This window comes from Lissotriton vulgaris, chromosome 12 (assembly GCF_964263255.1).
Source record: "Lissotriton vulgaris chromosome 12, aLisVul1.2, whole genome shotgun sequence".
In the NCBI taxonomy this organism is placed as follows: domain Eukaryota; kingdom Metazoa; phylum Chordata; class Amphibia; order Caudata; family Salamandridae; genus Lissotriton; species Lissotriton vulgaris.
The window spans coordinates 196,463,746-196,482,996 of record NC_141700.1 but is presented as its reverse complement, the minus strand read 5'-3'; positions in this window follow the sequence as shown (position 1 = coordinate 196,482,996).

The following is a 19,251-nucleotide window of genomic DNA, read 5'->3' as shown; positions in this document are numbered from 1 at the left end:
AGACATTGAGGGCAAACGCAGTGTCTAATTAGTTAGAAATGATATGATGTGGGGAACCAGAATCATCTGTCCAGGATCCGAATATGATTGCCCAGTTTAACAAGAGATTCCCCAACAAATGTCAGTGGAAGTTTATTTTGTGGTGGAGGTATGGTTAGCGATAGGGGCAAAGGTGGAGTATGTCAACCTGTACACACACCACTAAGTCCACATAAAAATGTGAGGAAACACCTTATACCAAATGAAAAGATTGAAGGCTTGGAGGACAGGGACATTGATGTTTTTCCAGACTGGATTGCTGACCCTCTAATGCACATCAGCACTTCATGGGCAATAGGTGTAGCCAGTATGAAAGGTCACTTTCCCAAGCAGCCTTTTACAAGTTGCATGGGTATTCCACTGTTGTCTCAGTTTGCACCTCATGTTTGCTTCTCCATGTTTGTTCTGTTTTCCCTTTGCCAGTTACCACGGGTCTGTCTCACTTTTCATATGACCTACCTTTTTGTTGTGGTGTATGTTAAAGGTGTTCCACTGCACTTCTCTGAGTTATCATCTATTACTGAGCTGCTGGTCTCCACCATTTCGTGTATGCTGTAAAGGCTCCTGACATTTTCGGCATTCATCAGAGGCGTATCCCTTGTTGGAGACTGGCAAGCAATATTTCAGTAGTTTGCTTTATGACTGTTAAGATCACTAGAAACTCCGGCAAGCCAATCCTCCAGTGTTGTGATGTGAGAGAGACTTACCAACGAACCAGTACTGAAGGGCACCGTGGGCCTCATTTACAATCGTTTAACATAGGGTAGCACCGCACGCCTTCCTGCTGCACTGCCATAAGTCAAAAGAAAAAGGCAGGAATGTGCCATAACTACCAGATATATGTAGCCAACCAGCGGATAAAGGGGGAGCACTAGTGGTGATGGATGCACAGTTTTATGACTCTAAAGTAGACCTACACGTTTCTGACCAAGATACATATTTACGCTTACCATCAGACCCTATAATCAAACTACAAGAAATGTTGGATGAAATACTACACACAGCAGAGGATAATCACTGGATTGACGAAAAAGTGAGAGCATACTTGACAACCAAATATCCCAGAACACCGAGACTATACATGATCCCCAAAGTGCATAAACATCTCACTAACCCACCATTTAGACCAATCGTGTCGGGTGCGGGTCATTATTTGATCCCCTCGGCCGATTCCTTGATCACTTTTTACAACAATTTGTACAGAATTGGGGCTCATACATACGTGATACCACGGACTTCCTAAATAAACTAACTTGGACAGAACAAGACTTTCAGACGGAGTGGATTTTATGTACCATTGACGTAGTGGCTCTCTATACGTCGATCCCCCATGAAGCGGGACTGGAAGCAATAGAATGGGCCCTTTTGAAGATGGGAGAATTAGCAACACACAAGGTATTTTTGTTACAATTACTTAAGTTCTGTTTAAACAACAGTTATTTCTTGTGGAAAGACCATCACTATGCCCAGCTGACGGGCACGTCTATGGGATTTGCGTGAGCGCCCGCTTATGCTAATATCTTTATGGCTCACTTTGAATCTGAGAACATCATGTGCAAAGCAGATTGGAAACATGTGAAAATGTACTGTCGTTTTATTGACAAAATTTTTTTGATTTGGGACAGCACTAAGGAACATTTGGAATCACTGATTCAGATGATGAATTCAATCAACCCACGAATCCAGTTCACACACAAAATAGATTCACAGACAATAGATTTCTTGGATGTCAGAATAAACAAAGAGACATCAGGCTTTTCAACTCAATTGTACACAAAAACAACGGATAAAAATAATACATTGGGATATACCAGCTTTCACCCTAGGAGTCTGGTCAGAAACCTACCTAAATCTCAATTCATAAGAATCAGGAGAATATGCTCGGACAATCAAGTTTCCAAAAGCACAATTCAGCAACATGCCAGTAAATACGTAGCCAGAGGGTACCCTCGCAAAGAACTAGAAGACAGTATGGCAAAAGTAATGGAACTGGATAGAAAAGAACTATTGCAACCCAAGAAGAGAACCCCTAAAGAAAAAATAGTTTTTGTAACCAAGTATACCACCCAATCAAAAGAGATCAAAAAGATAATCAACACGAGGTGGGAACTTTTAATGAATGAACCAGATTTTAAAGGACTATTCAAGGACTTACCGGTTCATGCATATACCAGAGGACAAAATTTGCGGGAAAGGTTGAAGCAGAAACCATCAATACCCCCAACAACATCTTACAAAGGGATGAGTAAGTGTCTAAATTGCACGCATTGCAATAATGTGACAACAGGCAACACTATCACCCATCCAACTACAGGAAAAATCATAAACTTGAGACATAGCAGTGACTGCAACACAGCAAATGTAGTGTATGAAATAAAGTGTCCATGCGGTAAACTTTATGTGGGCAAGACGGAACGCAAAATAAAGGTCAGAATCACAGAACACAAGAGCAGAATCCGAAATCGGAATATGACATCACCTCTAGCAGTTCATTGGAGGGATAATCAGCACACCATCTCCCAGTTACGATTCACTATCATTGAACAAGTACAGATGAAGCAAGGAACAAACAACCAACAAAGACTATTGCAACGTGAATTATTCTGGATTAAACATCTACAGACATTGATTCCAAGTGGTCTCAATGATATATATGACTTATCATGTTACTTATAAGTGCACCATTTAGAACCCTTATTATAACATTAAGGTACCAACTTATCTTACCATTCGACCATATAACAATCAATACTGTATTTAAACAGCATGTGAATGGAGGAATAAGAAATGAGGTAACAGGAGATCTCTCAACAAATTAACGCAACTATATGCTAAAATTGTCCTACTAGGTAATTTGGTCATATTATAAATGACATATGGTAGAGACCTAGCATAAGTGAAAACAGAGACCAATATTAATAAATAAAGGGCAAAATATAGGATCCATAATAACAACAATGTATCCTGTTAGCTGAGGAAGGTGTAATCACGAAACATAGTAAGTGTTTTAAGTTTAATAATGTTAGATTGCAATGTTTACTTTTTTCCATGTTAACAACGTGGACGCAGGAAGGGGTTGAATAATAACTAGTAAAAAGCAATATTGATACTATGTTTAACATCATCATATCACATTGCACCAAACACGACTAATATACCTTCAACATGCATTGATCCACGGTTTTAGACACGAGTATGTAGCATCGAGGTGAATAAGTTGAGAGTAGATAGCCTTTCAAAGATGGCGCCCGCAGATTTGGCGTCTAGGTTAGAGAAGTCCGTCTTTAATGTCATTGATTGTTGTAAACCGGAGGATGAAAACAGTAACGGACCGGCAACGCGGGTAGCGAAATCATTGCTCGTGTGAGCAACAGAGAGTTCGATTAAGGCGACGCGGATGATATGCACATTAGGTAAGCTGGCAGTCTAGGGGAGTTCAGAGTAACTTAACGTAAAAACGTGTAACTAATAGCACGGCAAGACGCTGAAAATGGTTTTCTTTTGTTTTTTCTTCATAGAGAAAACGGGAGAGTTGAATTGCAGAGGTATGTGGAGATCTGGTACCGGTTTAAAAAGGGTAGTCTTGTTTTGTTTGGTGGCTTTCAAGGTCTGATTCTGAATATCAAATATGTGGTATGTCCGTTTTTGTTTTACAGATAGATACAATTTTGGAGAACCAGGTAGGCACTTTAACATACGCTTTTGTAGCGCTAACGGTAAAGGATTGTCCAAAATTAAGAGCTGGACACTCAACTAGATCTATGTCTACTATTTATCATTTAGGAAGTTGGTGCAGCAACGACATTAGCGGTAAGCTGAATGTTTGGGACTCTCATTAATTGGACTTGATATTGGTACGGATTATTGATCAAAGATTAGTTGTTAAGCTGTTTTTCATGAATACTACAATTTTGTTTACGCAGGCTAGAGCATTGAATACACCATACTCAGGTAAAAACAATTACAATACACATTCACTAACACGCATGGGCACCCAATAACAGTATTTACAAGGTTATTTTGTTTATTTTTACAGGTTCGCCCCTGATGAAGGCACTTTGGTAGTGCCGAAATGCATTGGCTCTCTTATAAAATGGACAATATTTTGCATTGTAAATCATAACATGAACATGAAATGTTAAGATCATATTGGTTGTTACTTTGAACCATTTATGTTAATTGAAAGATTGTTAATAACAAGGAATGATGAAGTGCATATATGATAAATAAGACATAAAAGAAGTTTAAAAATAAAAAACAAGATACTGTAATCACAACAGGTTTACGTTTTGCTGAAAAAAGTATTATTAGTTTAGGTGCATAGCACCAAGTGAATAGTGCATGGTTCGTTGGGCCAACATACCCAACATAAACAAGCTATAATTACAAGGGACTGACAAACCCAGTAACCATAGCACCAAAGACAAGCATAAAACCACAGGGTGAACGGAGTGCTCCCTTATCCAATAAAACATTATAACTACCAGATACGGCGCATTCCTATCCTTTCCTCTTGCGCTGAAGCACAAATTACTGCCATGCGCCAACATAGGCACCCTTGCGCCAAGGTGCAAAGGTGTCTGTGTTTTAGGGGTGATTGTTTTGTGCAGTATGAATATTGTTTTTAGACTTTTGTCCTTCCCAGAGATGAATTCATGGTTGTGTGATTTGCCTATGTGTCCGTGTGATGAATTTTCGTCCCAATCTGACATCCATGTTTTATTTTTTTGTAAATTTTATATTCTACCACGTAGGAAATTTATTATCCCAATCCTCAAAGAAATTAACTTAAATAGATGTCGCCCAGCATTTTTAGAATTGCAGAGAATGGACACTGTTTTAACTGTTGCAGTAGTTTTAGCCTTTTTTAAACATGTTTTTAAATTACGGAAAACAATTGGTCTTGATGAATTATAATTGCTTCCTTTCAACTATTCCTGTGTAAACTGTAATTTCATGTTGTTACTTTTATGGTTATTGTCTTTTAACCGAATAAAGTACTTTTTGAACTTTGAACTTGTGCAGTATGGGACACCTTCCTACCCAAATACAATCAATGGAGGTGATTTCCTCTTGCTATGTGTGCTGCAAAATGCAGCACATATAGAAAGAGGAAAAATCAAAGAGAAATAAGGTAATCTCTCCTCATTGCATCTCCCCTACTACACCTCTGGGGAGGGATAGGATTTTGATGCATTCCCAAGTTTACAAAATCTTGTCAATCTGTAAATGTGTCAAATCCTATGGGTATTAAGTGGGAACACCCACCGCAAGGCCCATGTCATGCCTCCCTATCGCAGAGCGAGGAAACTAGTCGCTGCGTTGCTTCAGTCAATATCTACAAGGCCAATAAAAGCGACACAGGTTGGGTTTGCGGGCCTTGTATATATGGCCCTGCAGTGTGTGCCGACAGACTGTCACTAAAAGCGATGTTCTGGCAATGCAATGGCTTTGTAAATGAGGCCCTGTGTTCTCACTTGCTTCTCCATAACCACGATTTTCCTTGGGTTCCTGTCTCTGATAGCAAGTTTCTTCTGTTAGTTCAGAGATTTGCAGTGGGTGGGGGCTACGGGAATTATCATTTTAATGAATTGTATTTAATAAAAAAAGTCATTATTTAAATACATATTAAAAATATCAATTGATCTAAAATGTATTCATGTGTTACGTTTTACTGATGATATGGTGCCCCTTGTTAATGTGGTAGTCTTAGTTGAACCAGAGTTAGGAAAACATTTGTTATTTGTTTTTAATTATAAAATAGTAATTGTTATTAATTAAAAGTAAATTTTCCTAAAATTCCTCACTACACTAGTACTTATTACTTACGGCAGGGAAATCTCTACCATGTTGGAAGCGGTCGCGACAATCAGGTGGAAAGTTACTAATAGTAAATAAGTACAGTCGTAGCAGTCTCCACTCACTCATCTCAGAGGATGGAGACTCGTAAGTCAGGCAGGCGAGAAAAGAGAATGGCGGAAACTGAAAAGGAAACAAGTGACGAAGGGAGAAATCAAGAAAGAAAGTAAACCTGCAAAAGATTTTTTTTTTTAAAAAACAGAGACGGAGAGTTTGGGTGGTTCAAGAAATAGGCATGAGTTCAATTCAAAATTAGACAGCTTTGATATTCCGCACCAGCATCACGGTCATAAGAAAAACGTAAGTCCTTTCCACTTTTTTTTTTTTCAAATTAAACCGGCATTCATTGATATACGCGGGTAAGTATTTTGCGTTCCTGCAATGGCAAGTTTTCTTTTGGAATAAAAAGCCATAACCGAAATCTGTTTTCTTGTTTCCTCATCATGTCGCCCATTTAAACTTTTTAAATTTAAGAGCAAATATCATTCACGGTTGCTCATGTCAAAGGTCACTCTGCAGATACACACACGTAGGGCAGGTGAACAAATATGGTAGCTTTTCCCTTCTGCGTGGCGAAAGGCACAAAAAGGTGTCGGGCTTCTTATTCAGCTCATTCAGGAAGGTCTTTCTGGATCATGTGTTTAACTCACAAATCTCCTTGGCAATTTACAGCACAGCAAGTGTTCTGAAATACACAACCCAGAAATATGGATGCCAGATTACTTTCCTCTTACAATTCAGTCTGATGCCATTTCTATACAAGGTTTTCTGAAGAGCATATCTGTACTGGTGTTAGAGCTGCAAATTACTAGGTTGCAACAGTCACGGTATAGGTCGCCTATTTCAGTAAAAACGATTTAAAAGCAGAAAACGTGCAGGATTTACAAACAGCTTGCAAGCATGCACATTCAGTTTTTCAAACAGTCTGTGCACCTCCTAATCAAAGAGCGAGAATTCGCTAAAGCTATCTGAACATTACCAACGGCGCATCTATCAACTTGTACATATGAGGAGAGGAGGACAGTTAAAATACTGTGCTTATGGATGTCCTCGCATCCATCTTAATATACATTACTACTGGAATGATTTACCTTAAAAAAAACAAATCTAGGGGCTTGTTTATAAGCCCTTTCCGCCACCAGTGAGTCAATTCAAATGAACTTTATTCAGCACAAGACCACAAAAGTTCAACAAACAGATGATACATTTTTCTAGTAAATGTTTTAGATATTAAAAAAGAGATAAAAAATCCGTATTGAGATAAATCACGATTAAAAATACATGCCTCATCGGCCATAACTTTTCATATTTTTTTTACATAAAACTATACAAATCATTTCTTCTCCCCAGCCAGTTACCCTAATCCATAACTTTTCCTAATACCTGTTGCTGTTTTGAGGAAATTTAACACCACTACAGATAACGGAATTTGTCAATGTTTGCAGGTGTCTAAGCCCCTCAACATATGTAGATGGATGAATATTCATTAGCAGGGGTACCAAGAATCTTCTCCTTGGTTCTTTATAAAGTGCACAGTAAAGAGTAAAGTGCAGGGTGTTTTGGGTTGTCATATTGTCGCAGGGGCAGGGAGTAAGGTTGTCCATCCACCCAGATTCTTTAGGGAATGCCGCTAAAAAATGCAAAATGCCTAGGCGGAATCTAGTTAAAAGAAAACGCATATGACTATTCATGGTGAAGGATAGGTAAAATTGCTGTTTAGGCATAACAGGGCAGCTAGGACCTGACGCCTCCAATTGCGAATGACGCAAGGCTGCCAAGATGTCATACTCCTCTTTAATTATGAGCGCCGCATTTGTAGGAATACTCATTGGGGTGTCAAAGTATTCGCCCAACCCACTCCCAAATAACCTATCCCTCACAAAATGAAGCCATGAAATCTTCAAAGATTTATCCAAATTAATACAGTCTTCGATAATCTCCCTAGAAAACTGTAACTCTTCAGAGACCCATATTTCGGTCCATAAGAGCAGGGAGGTAGAGCCAATGCACTCTTCTATATATTCCATCCCCACTTCATGGTGAGAGAAAGAGGTGGCACAGCTATTTGTAATCACCAACAAGTGTTTTATGAACTTGTTTTCCACCACTTGTAGCAAGCAATTTTTTTGGTAGCCCCACACACCTGCCCCATAAGATGCAACCGACAAGCATTTTGCTTTCTGTAAAGTAACAAGCTCGATCACTGGCTTATGGCCTAATTTACAGGCAAACCTAAACAGCCCCACCACTACTTTACTTCTTTGCTGTGCCCTTGCCGTGACCAACAAATCCCATTTCATCTCCTTGTTAAACATGTTCTCCATGTATGGAAATGTTTGCACCTTTTCTATAGACTTGCCCCTTACATTAAAACTTCAGGTTTTTGTGTTTTTTGGGCCGCATACCATTATATAAGACTTTAAAACATTGACCTTCAAGTCTAGAGCTGCCATAAAATGTGTTAAGGCGTCCAATGAGGGTTGTAGACTATTGGCCGTCAAGGCCACTGGTACAGTGTTGTCGGCTTAAGAAAGTAGCATGACTGGGTGGCTTTTAATACAAGAAAAATCAATTTTCTTGCCCAACAAAAACACTTCCAGACCATTAATACAGATCAGAAAAAGAAAAAGAGCTAAAATGCCCCCCTGCCACGCTCCTTCTGTCGAGGCAATGGGCTTTATCCTTTTCCCATTTGGGCTGGATCTTATGGGACAGAGGTGTTAGCATGAAGTCTTTTTCAAAGTAGGATCAGAGCATTTTCAAAGCAAATTTCTGGCATTAGCGCACAATTTCTCCCTGTTGACAGTATCAAATGTGTGTGACAAGTCCATGATGGCAAGGTGGATGGAGCCACTCTTTTCCTTCATGTACTTGCACATAATCAGGGACATATTTAGGCATACAACTGTTGTCCCCAGCCCCCTTCGGAAATCATAGTGAGTTTCTGAGATAATCCCCTTTTTGGTTGCCCAGGTCTCTAATCGGGTGAGGATTACCCTACACAGCACCTTGACGGTGGAGTCAATAAGAGAAATAGGCCTATACCTTGTAGGGTCATTTCTGTTCCATTTTTTTAAACACATTTACAACTATGGCCTCTTTCCAGGAACCTATCACCACCAATTTAAAAACATTAGTCAGCAGGGGGGCCCAAACATTTGTATTTAGTTTGAAAAGATCTAATGGAACTCCATCTGGGCCTGGTGCCTTCTTACTTATTCCCTTTGCGAGTGCTTCTTCCACTCTGCCACTAAGCTCTGCTACTTGTGCCAAGTCTGCTGGAAGCTCCTCATTACACACCAACAGCTCCCTACCAGTTGGGGTCAAAATGGATGCGAAATGAGATTCCCAAGTGTCACCCAGAATCATCGAGTCAATTTTTCCCACTTCCTCTGTAAACTGGGGTTGGTTAATGATGGCTCAAAAACTTTTACTATCTTTGAGAGCCTCTCCAGATCCTCCCATGGTAAGCGCCTCAACTCTCCTATTCTTTTACTGATGATGTCTTTATATAAACGTCTAGCACTTTTTATTTGTTCTCTACTGTGGGGAATAGATTGGAGGGCAATTTTTAAGTTCTTGCGAGCTATAGAACATTCTGCATTAAACCATTTGGTCTTGTGGTTCTGCTTGGGCCTAGCTGGGCGTGTTAATCTATTTGCTACATTAATGCAGAGCAGTTCAAAATTTAGCATAATCGTTCTGGAGGGAGAATCCTGCTGCAGGCAGTCCATTATCAAATCCTGATTAGTTCCAACTATTTGCCCCTCAAGTAATGATGGATTAATTTCACCCCAGTTTATTCTCACACCTTCATTGCGGTTATAATCAATCCAGCGGCCATCTGCCAGGTTACTAAGTCACTCTTAAATGCAAGGGACTTACTTTCTTACCTGTAAAGTGCTTGGCTGGTTTTGCAGAGACGCTATGTGCCAACTTCCCAGAATCCCTAAAGTATAACCAGAGATTTGTGCTTAAGAAACTATGGCTACAGAATAGACACTTAGGGAGGAGGGCCGGATTTGGACGCTGATGAATTCCTGTTGTCGACCTGCGAGGCAACAAGAATATTTTGAGCGTGTTGTATTTTGAATCTTATTAAACTCTACAATCCCTATAGTAAGTCTTGAGAAGCAGAGCGAATAAACGTCCTACCTGCGAATCCACAGGAATGGTCCTAGATGTCCTGTGATGGAGGTTCTTGTCAGAAGTGAAGTCCTGATGAGTGTTCATGTCAGCAGTGAAGTCCAGATGAATGTTCTTGCACATAAAGTGTTGGAAACTCTTCTTCTTTGTTTCTTAAAGAAAAAATTAAATATTAGCTTTTAACTTCTTATATTCAAAAGATGCCATTGCAATAAACACTTTGATTCACAACATTCTTGCCTTTGTTCACTTACTTATTTTGTGGGCTGTTTCATTGACTATTTTCTCCATCATTCACTACAAGAAAACCTAGGGGTCTTAAGTATGAGGAAAAAGAGGAACCTATACAGTTGTTTGTTTAAAACTGTCTTTATATGCACTGTTCCTGATTTTAATTAGGAAGAGGTCAATCTTTATTAAAGTTTCTTCCTTTTTGTCCTCTATCCTATTTTAATTCACCACTCTAACACACTCATTTTGGTTTTTTGCACTGCACTTGTTCCCATCACACATCAGTATCTACATGGTCTCGATTGTGGGTCGGAACCCAACTTCGACCGTGGGAATGGTAGAAATGTCTCAATGATCTAGGGACACACCATACACGAGGGATGACCCGATGATAGTATTGATCACAACAAGACTTTGATGGGAATCCAATATTTTTTTACCAGTTTCACCCACAATCACTATTGGTTCTGTGTGCTTTGTTTGAATGCTCAATTTGATAGCAAGTTTGCTCTGGTATTCGATAGACTAGATAGGTATTGTTACCCCTGAAATAGAGGTTCCTCTTTTTCCTCATACTTAAGACCCCAAGGTTTTCTTGTAGTGAATATTATTATTAGGGATTGTAACCTAGGCTGGTCTATAAACTTCCCTTAGACCCTCCACACAGTATAGGTTTATATATTTTCTCCATCACTCAATTATGTTCCTATTAAAATAATATTCATGTACCAAAAATAGGAAAAAAGACATTCTTCTACAATATTACAAAATGTCCTGAGTTTCTGTTCTATAATAAATTGCAAAAGTCTCTTGAGTTTCTGTTTTTTAATATCAAGCAGTAGCCTTTTGTCGAATACCCTTTTGATAATCAAAAGAATGTTCCAAAAATTGTTCTTCTTATCTCTCTTGCGTAGGGCGCCTTATAAATGAAAGAAGTAAAAGTTTAACTTAGCTTTCTGTTTTGTTGTTTCTTTTCAGAAGATTGTGCTTCATGCTGGGATTGAAGTTCCTGGAAGACCGGATGTTTTTCAGGTAAGCCACTCGATGTTTGCAGGATCGCAGTCAGAAGGCTAAGCTTCTTCCAGAAACTCGGGTGTTTTATGCACTTGCCACATCAGAACCTCACCCTAAATGATTAATGACGTCGCTCACGTTCATACGCGAGGCGATGTGTAAACTGTTTGAGGCCCATTCTTCTTTTGCACTTTCAGCGTAAGGCTTCACTTTGATTAAACTCCGGTTGTTCCCAAATAAACCGACTCTGTTCGACTTGTCACGAACAACCAAGCACTTGGAATGTGGAATGCTTTACATAACGAAACCAAAGGAATACACCATGATTTTGTGCACCAAGTTAAACAGTTATTGGCACATTAATTATTAACATATCATAAGTAACTAGACAGATGAATAAATTATCATAAAACAGCACAGATTACACTGATCACATTCTCAGGAGCGCTGTATGCACAGGATGGGGTGGGTTTTTTGAATGGGTAATTAAATCATGAGTCTTGTGGATTCTATAGGTGTTTTTTTTTACATCGAAAGTTTTAAAGGGTCAGGAGATTTAGTAGTGGAATAATGACAGTACCCCCCTCCCCCCTGCAAAATTCCTCCTAAAACCATTTGTATGGGTTTTGGTTTATCGGGGTATCGTGGAACATTTTGTAGATTGGCAAGTGGTTCCCATGATCTTCCGGACCATACCCGTTCCAGTCCACCAGATAGTACAATTTGCCGAATTCTGGAACGCCATCCTCATCAATGACTAATGGGTGTTTAGTGATTCGTGTTTGGGAATGAAAAGGTTTCACTAAAAAAACATGAAATACTGGATGAACACGGTATTTAAGTGGAAGTGTTAATCGTACTCAAACAGGGTTGATTACCTTCTTAATAACAAAAGGTCCTATAAATCATGGACAAAATTTCTTACAACTTTTAATGCGTAAATTCTTGGTTGATAACCAAACTTTATCTCCCTCTACATATGATGATGGCATGGATCCTTGTTTATCTGTCGTTCTTTTTTTAACTTCTTTTGATTGAGCTAAATGATATTTTGCACGTTGCTGGATAGAAACCAAGTTCTTTACATAATTATTTACTGTCGGATTAGTTAAGGTGGTGTTCTTTTGTTCGAAAATTGCCTTCAGATGAAACCCATATGAACAAAAGGAAGGAGACATGTCTATTGAAGAATGGTCCATATTATTATATGCGAATTCCAAACCCCATAAAATATCTGACCATTCTTGTTCATAGGTAGCTAACATGCAACGTAAAAAATTGTTCAATGGTTTGATTTGCTCGTTCAGTTAAACCATCTATCTGTAGATGGTAACTGGACGAGGTGCGTACTCCCATATTTAATGATTTTCCTAAATGTTGCCAAAAACGAGAAATTAACTGGGCGCCTCTATCTGAAAGCACCACGGAAGGAATTCCATGCAATCTAATTATTTCCTTAGTGAAAATTTTAGTCATTTCAAAAGCAGTAGGCAGTTTCCGCAATGGAATGAAAGGAGCCATTTGTGTAAAATGATCTATTACAGTCAAAATAGTGGTAAATCCAGTTTTAGTACGAGGTAATTCTACTATAAAATCTAAAGATACTGTATGCAATGGTTGTGGAGGTAATGGTAGGGGTTGTAGTAAACCACTTGGGGCATGATGTGTGGGTTTGTTTTGAATACAAGTAACACAAGTTTTCACATATTGCTAAATATCATTAAACATGGAAGGCCACCAGAATTTTCTCTTAATCAATTGGTACATTTTAGTCATGCCAGGGTATGCAGACAAAGGTGTATCATGATGAGCTTGCATTATTCGATGTTGTAACTGAGATGTTGGTAAAAAAAATGTGTTCATTGATATATAAACAATCATCTCTCCATTGTAATAAAGGATATTCTTTTTGCCAGTCTTCCTTCTGTCTTGTTTTTTACTTTTTCTTGAATATCCATAATTATATCAGAATCAATAACTCCCTCTTAGAAGCAGTGTGCAGGTAAAATTGGTGAAGAAGGTTTCAATAAAACACTTGTATCTTCATTCATGCCTATTCGTGAGAGAGCATCTGCTTTATTATTTTCTTTTCCAGGTCTATAAGTGATTATAAAGTTATAATCATTAAAAATTTAGGCATACAACTGTTGTCCCCAGCCCCCTTCGGAAATCATAGTGAGTTTCTGAGATAATCCCCTTTTTGGTTGCCCAGGTCTCTAATCGGGTGAGGATTACCCTACACAGCACCTTGACGGTGGAGTCAATAAGAGAAATAGGCCTATACCTTGTAGGGTCATTTCTGTTCCATTTTTTTAAACACATTTACAACTATGGCCTCTTTCCAGGAACCTATCACCACCAATTTAAAAACATTAGTCAGCAGGGGGGCCCAAACATTTGTATTTAGTTTGAAAAGATCTAATGGAACTCCATCTGGGCCTGGTGCCTTCTTACTTATTCCCTTTGCGAGTGCTTCTTCCACTCTGCCACTAAGCTCTGCTACTTGTGCCAAGTCTGCTGGAAGCTCCTCATTACACACCAACAGCTCCCTACCAGTTGGGGTCAAAATGGATGCAAAATGAGATTCCCAAGTGTCACCCAGAATCATCGAGTCAATTTTTCCCACTTCCTCTGTAAACTGGGGTTGGTTAATGATGGCTCAAAAACTTTTACTATCTTTGAGAGCCTCTCCAGATCCTCCCATGCTAAGCGCCTCAACTCTCCTATTCTTTTACTGATGATGTCTTTATATAAACGTCTAGCACTTTTTATTTGTTCTCTACTGTGGGGAATAGATTGGAGGGCAATTTTTAAGTTCTTGCGAGCTATAGAACATTCTGCATTAAACCATTTGGTCTTGTGGTTCTGCTTGGGCCTAGCTGGGCGTGTTAATCTATTTGCTACATTAATGCAGAGCAGTTCAAAATTTAGCATAATCGTTCTGGAGGGAGAATCCTGCTGCAGGCAGTCCATTATCAAATCCTGATTAGTTCCAACTATTTGCCCCTCAAGTAATGATGGATTAATTTCACCCCAGTTTATTCTCACACCTTCATTGCGGTTATAATCAATCCAGCGGCCATCTGTCAGGTTACTAAGTCACTCTTAAATGCAAGGGACTTACTTTCTTACCTGTAAAGTGCTTGGCTGGTTTTGCAGAGACGCTATGTGCCAACTTCCCAGAATCCCTAAAGTATAACCAGTGATTTGTGCTTAAGAAACTATGGCTACAGAATAGACACTTAGGGAGGAGGGCCGGATTTGGACGCTGATGAATTCCTGTTGTCGACCTGCGAGGCAACAAGAATATTTTGAGCGTGTTGTATTTTGAATCTTATTAAACTCTACAATCCCTATAGTAAGTCTTGAGAAGCAGAGCGAATAAACGTCCTACCTGCGAATCCACAGGAATGGTCCTAGCATCCTTGTGGATGTCGTGTGAAGTCTTGCTGTGCCGTTGAAAAAATAATGCAATGCTGTAGTGCAGCTGAAGAATTGATGCATCGCCTGCCGTGTGGCCAGAAGATTTCCACAGCCCGAGTCCTGAGTGTGTCTCTGACATCTGAGGTACCCACTCCGACTCCAACGCAGGCCCTGCAGTGCGGCTTAAGTTTCAATGCATCACCTGCATCGCGACTGGCAAATCAATTCAGCACCTGTTTCACTGCAGCATCGACCCAGTGCGACTGGATGTGCCACACATCACACCTGTGTGCTAAGTCTTTATCAACATTGCCCAGCAGTGAGGAACTGAGGCAGCAGGTCTGAAACTTGAAACATCGCCTCGCAGCAGCGATTAGACGCATCACCTCCCCTGACAGCAAGGAATTCACTCATCATCTCCTCTACATGCAAGCAAGGAATCAAAGCACCACCTCCTCTGGAAGTAAGGAATCGACGCATCGCTTTGTTTCCAGGGCTTCATCTACCCAGTGCCTGTTTTCATCTTTGATTCTGAGACATTCCAGGTACTTTGTCATAAAAGTGACTCATCCATAGTTTACTATGTACTGAACTGTTTTAAATATCTTTGCTTATGTATTTTGGATATTTGTTGTTTTGGTCTTGTTTTATTCAGATAAAGATTGTTTATTGTTCTAAACTGGTGTGTTGTTCATTTGTAGTGCTTTCATTGTGTTACTGTGTGTGTTATGTACGGTAAACATCCTTTACCACGCGGATTTTACCACGCGTGGCCTTTACAACGCGTCCATTACAACGCAAGTCGTTATCACGACTCGCGCTGGAGGGCGCTAAAGGATTAAAGATAGTAAATTTACTATCCCAACACCTTCCCTAGGGTCCACGGGGACTGGTGTTAGAATAGTAAATTATACTATTCGAAATCCGCGCCCCCAACGCAAGTCGTGGTAACGACTTGCGTTGTAAGGGATGTGTTGTGACGGTATGCGTTGTGACGGTACGCGTTGTACCGTCATACATCCGTTATGTACAAATGCTTTACACATTGCCTCTGAGATAAGCCTGACTGCTGGTGCCAGGCTACCAAGGGGCTGAGCAAGGGTTAACTTGGGGGTGTAACTCCCTTCACCCTGACTAGAATAAGAGTCCCTGCTTGGACGGGGTGCGAGCCACTGCCAACTAGAAAATACCATTTCTAACAGATGTTTTAGTATAGACATGGGTCTAGGTTTAGGGTGGGTAATGCTTTGCTGAAAATGTATCTGCCATTGAGTTGCTGGATTGCATTGACAGACTTTGATGATAATGTGTTAAAAGTTAAGTAATTGGTAGCCTTTATGGTTCCTGGTCTGTCTTTTAGGATGCCATAAGCTGTTCAATAAAGGTTCATAACACTAAAAATGTTCGTCAGAAATAGATATGCTGTAAACCCCTAAAATCACTGTGAGAACATGGACACGAAGACTACAGGCATAATGCAATAAAATAGAGATTTAATAACATTAATTTGTAGCAGAGACAAACTTACCATAAATTTGTAGGAGTACATTATTTCTCCGAGCTGTTACGTTAATATTGCTTTTTATGTGTGTCTTTGTGAGGTATGAGAAATCTTCACTTTTAAAATGTTGAACATGTATTTATAGTTCACCATTCAAGGAATGGTTTTGCAAATTACTAAACAGGGAGCGTCTCCGTCGCTGACCATTTACACAGTATTAAGCTGCACCGTGTGTTTGGACATGGGAAAATAAACCCTTCACAATGAAAAATAAAAGTAATTATGACTTTTTAATTAGGATGTAACAAAGGTAAGTACGATGTTATCTGAAGCCTCTGATATAAAACCGGAGGCCACTAGATGTAATCTAAAATGAATTGTTGAGATTAGCGCAAATCCCCTCGACGTTATCTCAATGTAGGACTATTTTTGATAATCTTGTTCTGAGGCGAAGATCAATGAAACCTTAAAGGAGGATTTAGCAGCGATGATGGGATTTTCTCTTTTTGATAGCGTGATTAAAAGAAAGCTATATTAATGGAACTGCATTAAAAAGTTTCTTGCCTGAACTTTGACACTGGATTTAATACTTTTGTCCAGAATTTTTTTCTCTATCTCATTATTCACAATGGAATGCATTTACAGGCTGTTGCTTAATCCATTACTGTATGTGGTTTTAAATGAACAGCTGTGGCTAAAATAGGCTACTATTTATCACGAACGTAGGGGGAAAATGTATTACTGGGATTAGTGAATGTCTTCAAAATGAAATGCGAAGTGTGGTACGTGCTATGTGCCAGATTCTGTATCGCACAAGTGTGCCTTTTGAGCTTAAGGGACCATAATGAAAATTCTTCCGATGCATAAACTCACACGATGACACCCAATAAAATTAGTATTTTATTTGTAGCGGGAGATTCGTTTTTTTTTTTTTAAGTTTATATTGTCGGTGGTAATTAGCTATTTCAAAGCGCTTTCGTATCCTATTGCACCGAAGTAAGGATTACAAAGCACCAGCAGGGCGGACTGTTGAACAATACGTAGCCCACTTCCTAAAGTACTGGTGGCCTGATTTACGAAGAAGTTATGCAACTCGGCGCAGCAATGAAAATTGCTGTGCTGTGTTGAGTGAAAGGCAGAAAAACAACACCATATCTACTAAATGTATATGTAAATTGATACTTGTATAGCGCACTACTCACCCGCAAGGGTCTCAAGGCGCTTGTACGAATACCGCTGTGGAACCCATCCTGGCTTTCCCTGTGAGGCGTCCACTCCTGGGTACCCCCAAGGTGGAGGCCAGGCATCCTTAGCGTTGTGGGGGCCGTTGTGGAGATTAAGCAAGCTATTTCCCAGAGTTGCAGAGTGGGACTCCATGATTGGAATAGGCACCGAGGCGAGAATTATCAGGTCCGTGGAATTTTGAGCCCAAGACCCGCCAAGGCGGGGAATTGAACCCTGGTCCCAGGCTAGACCTCTGCATCAGGGTCTGCCGCTCTAATCATTGAACCACACTTCTCCACTAACATGTGGAGATGTTCTCTCTCTGTTCTGATGCACTTTTGGGGGCCCTGTTCCAAAGCGGTCACCCTTGCACTATTGGTGCAATGGTATCTGCTTTCTCTAAAGCATAGACTTTGTACTGGAGAGTTCCTTTCAGTCCAATAACTATACTTTAAGACTTTTCCCACGTTGTATGTGCACTGCACAATAGAGCACAAAAAGAAATTCAGGATAAACAAGGAGAAATGTAACCTTTTGCATGAAATTGAGTTGATGATTGAAGGGGGAGGTGACCCCTTGTTCAAACAACAACAACAATAATCCCCATCATTGTGAACCACAAAATCTGCAACATTAACCTGTGCTTAACCCTCTGGTAGCTTGGCACAAAAGCGTGAGACCAGGTCAAAGTCGAAAAAATTATGCTGACCGCAAGTAGGATACAAGGAGTGGATTGGGCCTGGTTGATGCTTACCTTCAGAGTTAGAATACATTTGGAAGAAAAAGTACTGAGATTGTAAAGTTCACAAGTCTGCAGGTAGTGTCCAAGGAGGAAGCTTGGTCATTGTCGGGGAGCCACTGAACGAAGCAGTGGTGGAGATTTCTACATTCAGACATACTCTCTTTTTTTGTATTCTAGCATCTTAAGCTAGATGAAGCTGGAAGCTGTAGCCAACGAGAGTTCCAGGGGGATGGATACCCCTTTGCTGAGGGACCAATGAGCATGATTTGCTGCAGCAGAGAAGAATATAGCAGAAGCTACAGCGTAATCAGGACGAGCGGCAATTCAACTTGGGCATATAGACAGCAGGTTGGTCCTAGACTTCCCTCTGTTCTCAGATAATTTTTTGGACAAAAATGTTCCAAGTCCCAAATCTTGGATTTTGGCTATCTGGGCATATTAAATACCACAACCAAGGGCCCAAGACTGGATGGGCAATGCTTGAGAGTTCATGCCTCAATCAGGCTGGGTCCAGGTGCAGGTTCCATATGGTGAGTGTATTCTCTGTCCTTATGGCTCTGAACAGGAGGCCAGCAAACTAGCCTTTGGAGTCACTCTGGTAGTCTTGGGTTCAGGTGATCAATTAGGGCTCCCGAAGCAGGTAGGCCTCAGAAGGTTCAATGCAGGCTGCAAAGCAGTCTTTCCAGGTGCAGAAAAGCTATATTGTGGAGTAAACAGCAGGCCACAGCAGCAGACAGTCTTCTGAGAGCGCTTCTGCATTTCCAGAAAGTAAACTGAAGAGTGGATCCGAGGGTCGTATTTTTACATGTAGCTCCTTCTTTGAGGTAGCAGAAGTTTCTAGAAGTTTTCATTTGAAGTGATTGGAATTTCCTGACTTCCCTGCCCTGGCTCCAAGTGGGCTGCAGGGGCAAAGCAATGGTGACAAGTCCTTTGTGTACAGGCGGAGCACAGCCTATTTAGTTGTAAGTGGGGCTGTGCCCAGCTCGCCCCCCTGAATCCTGTTAACAGATGTCCCACTCAGGCACACCTAGTTACTCTATTGTGTTACTGTCTGGGAGCAATGCACAAAGTC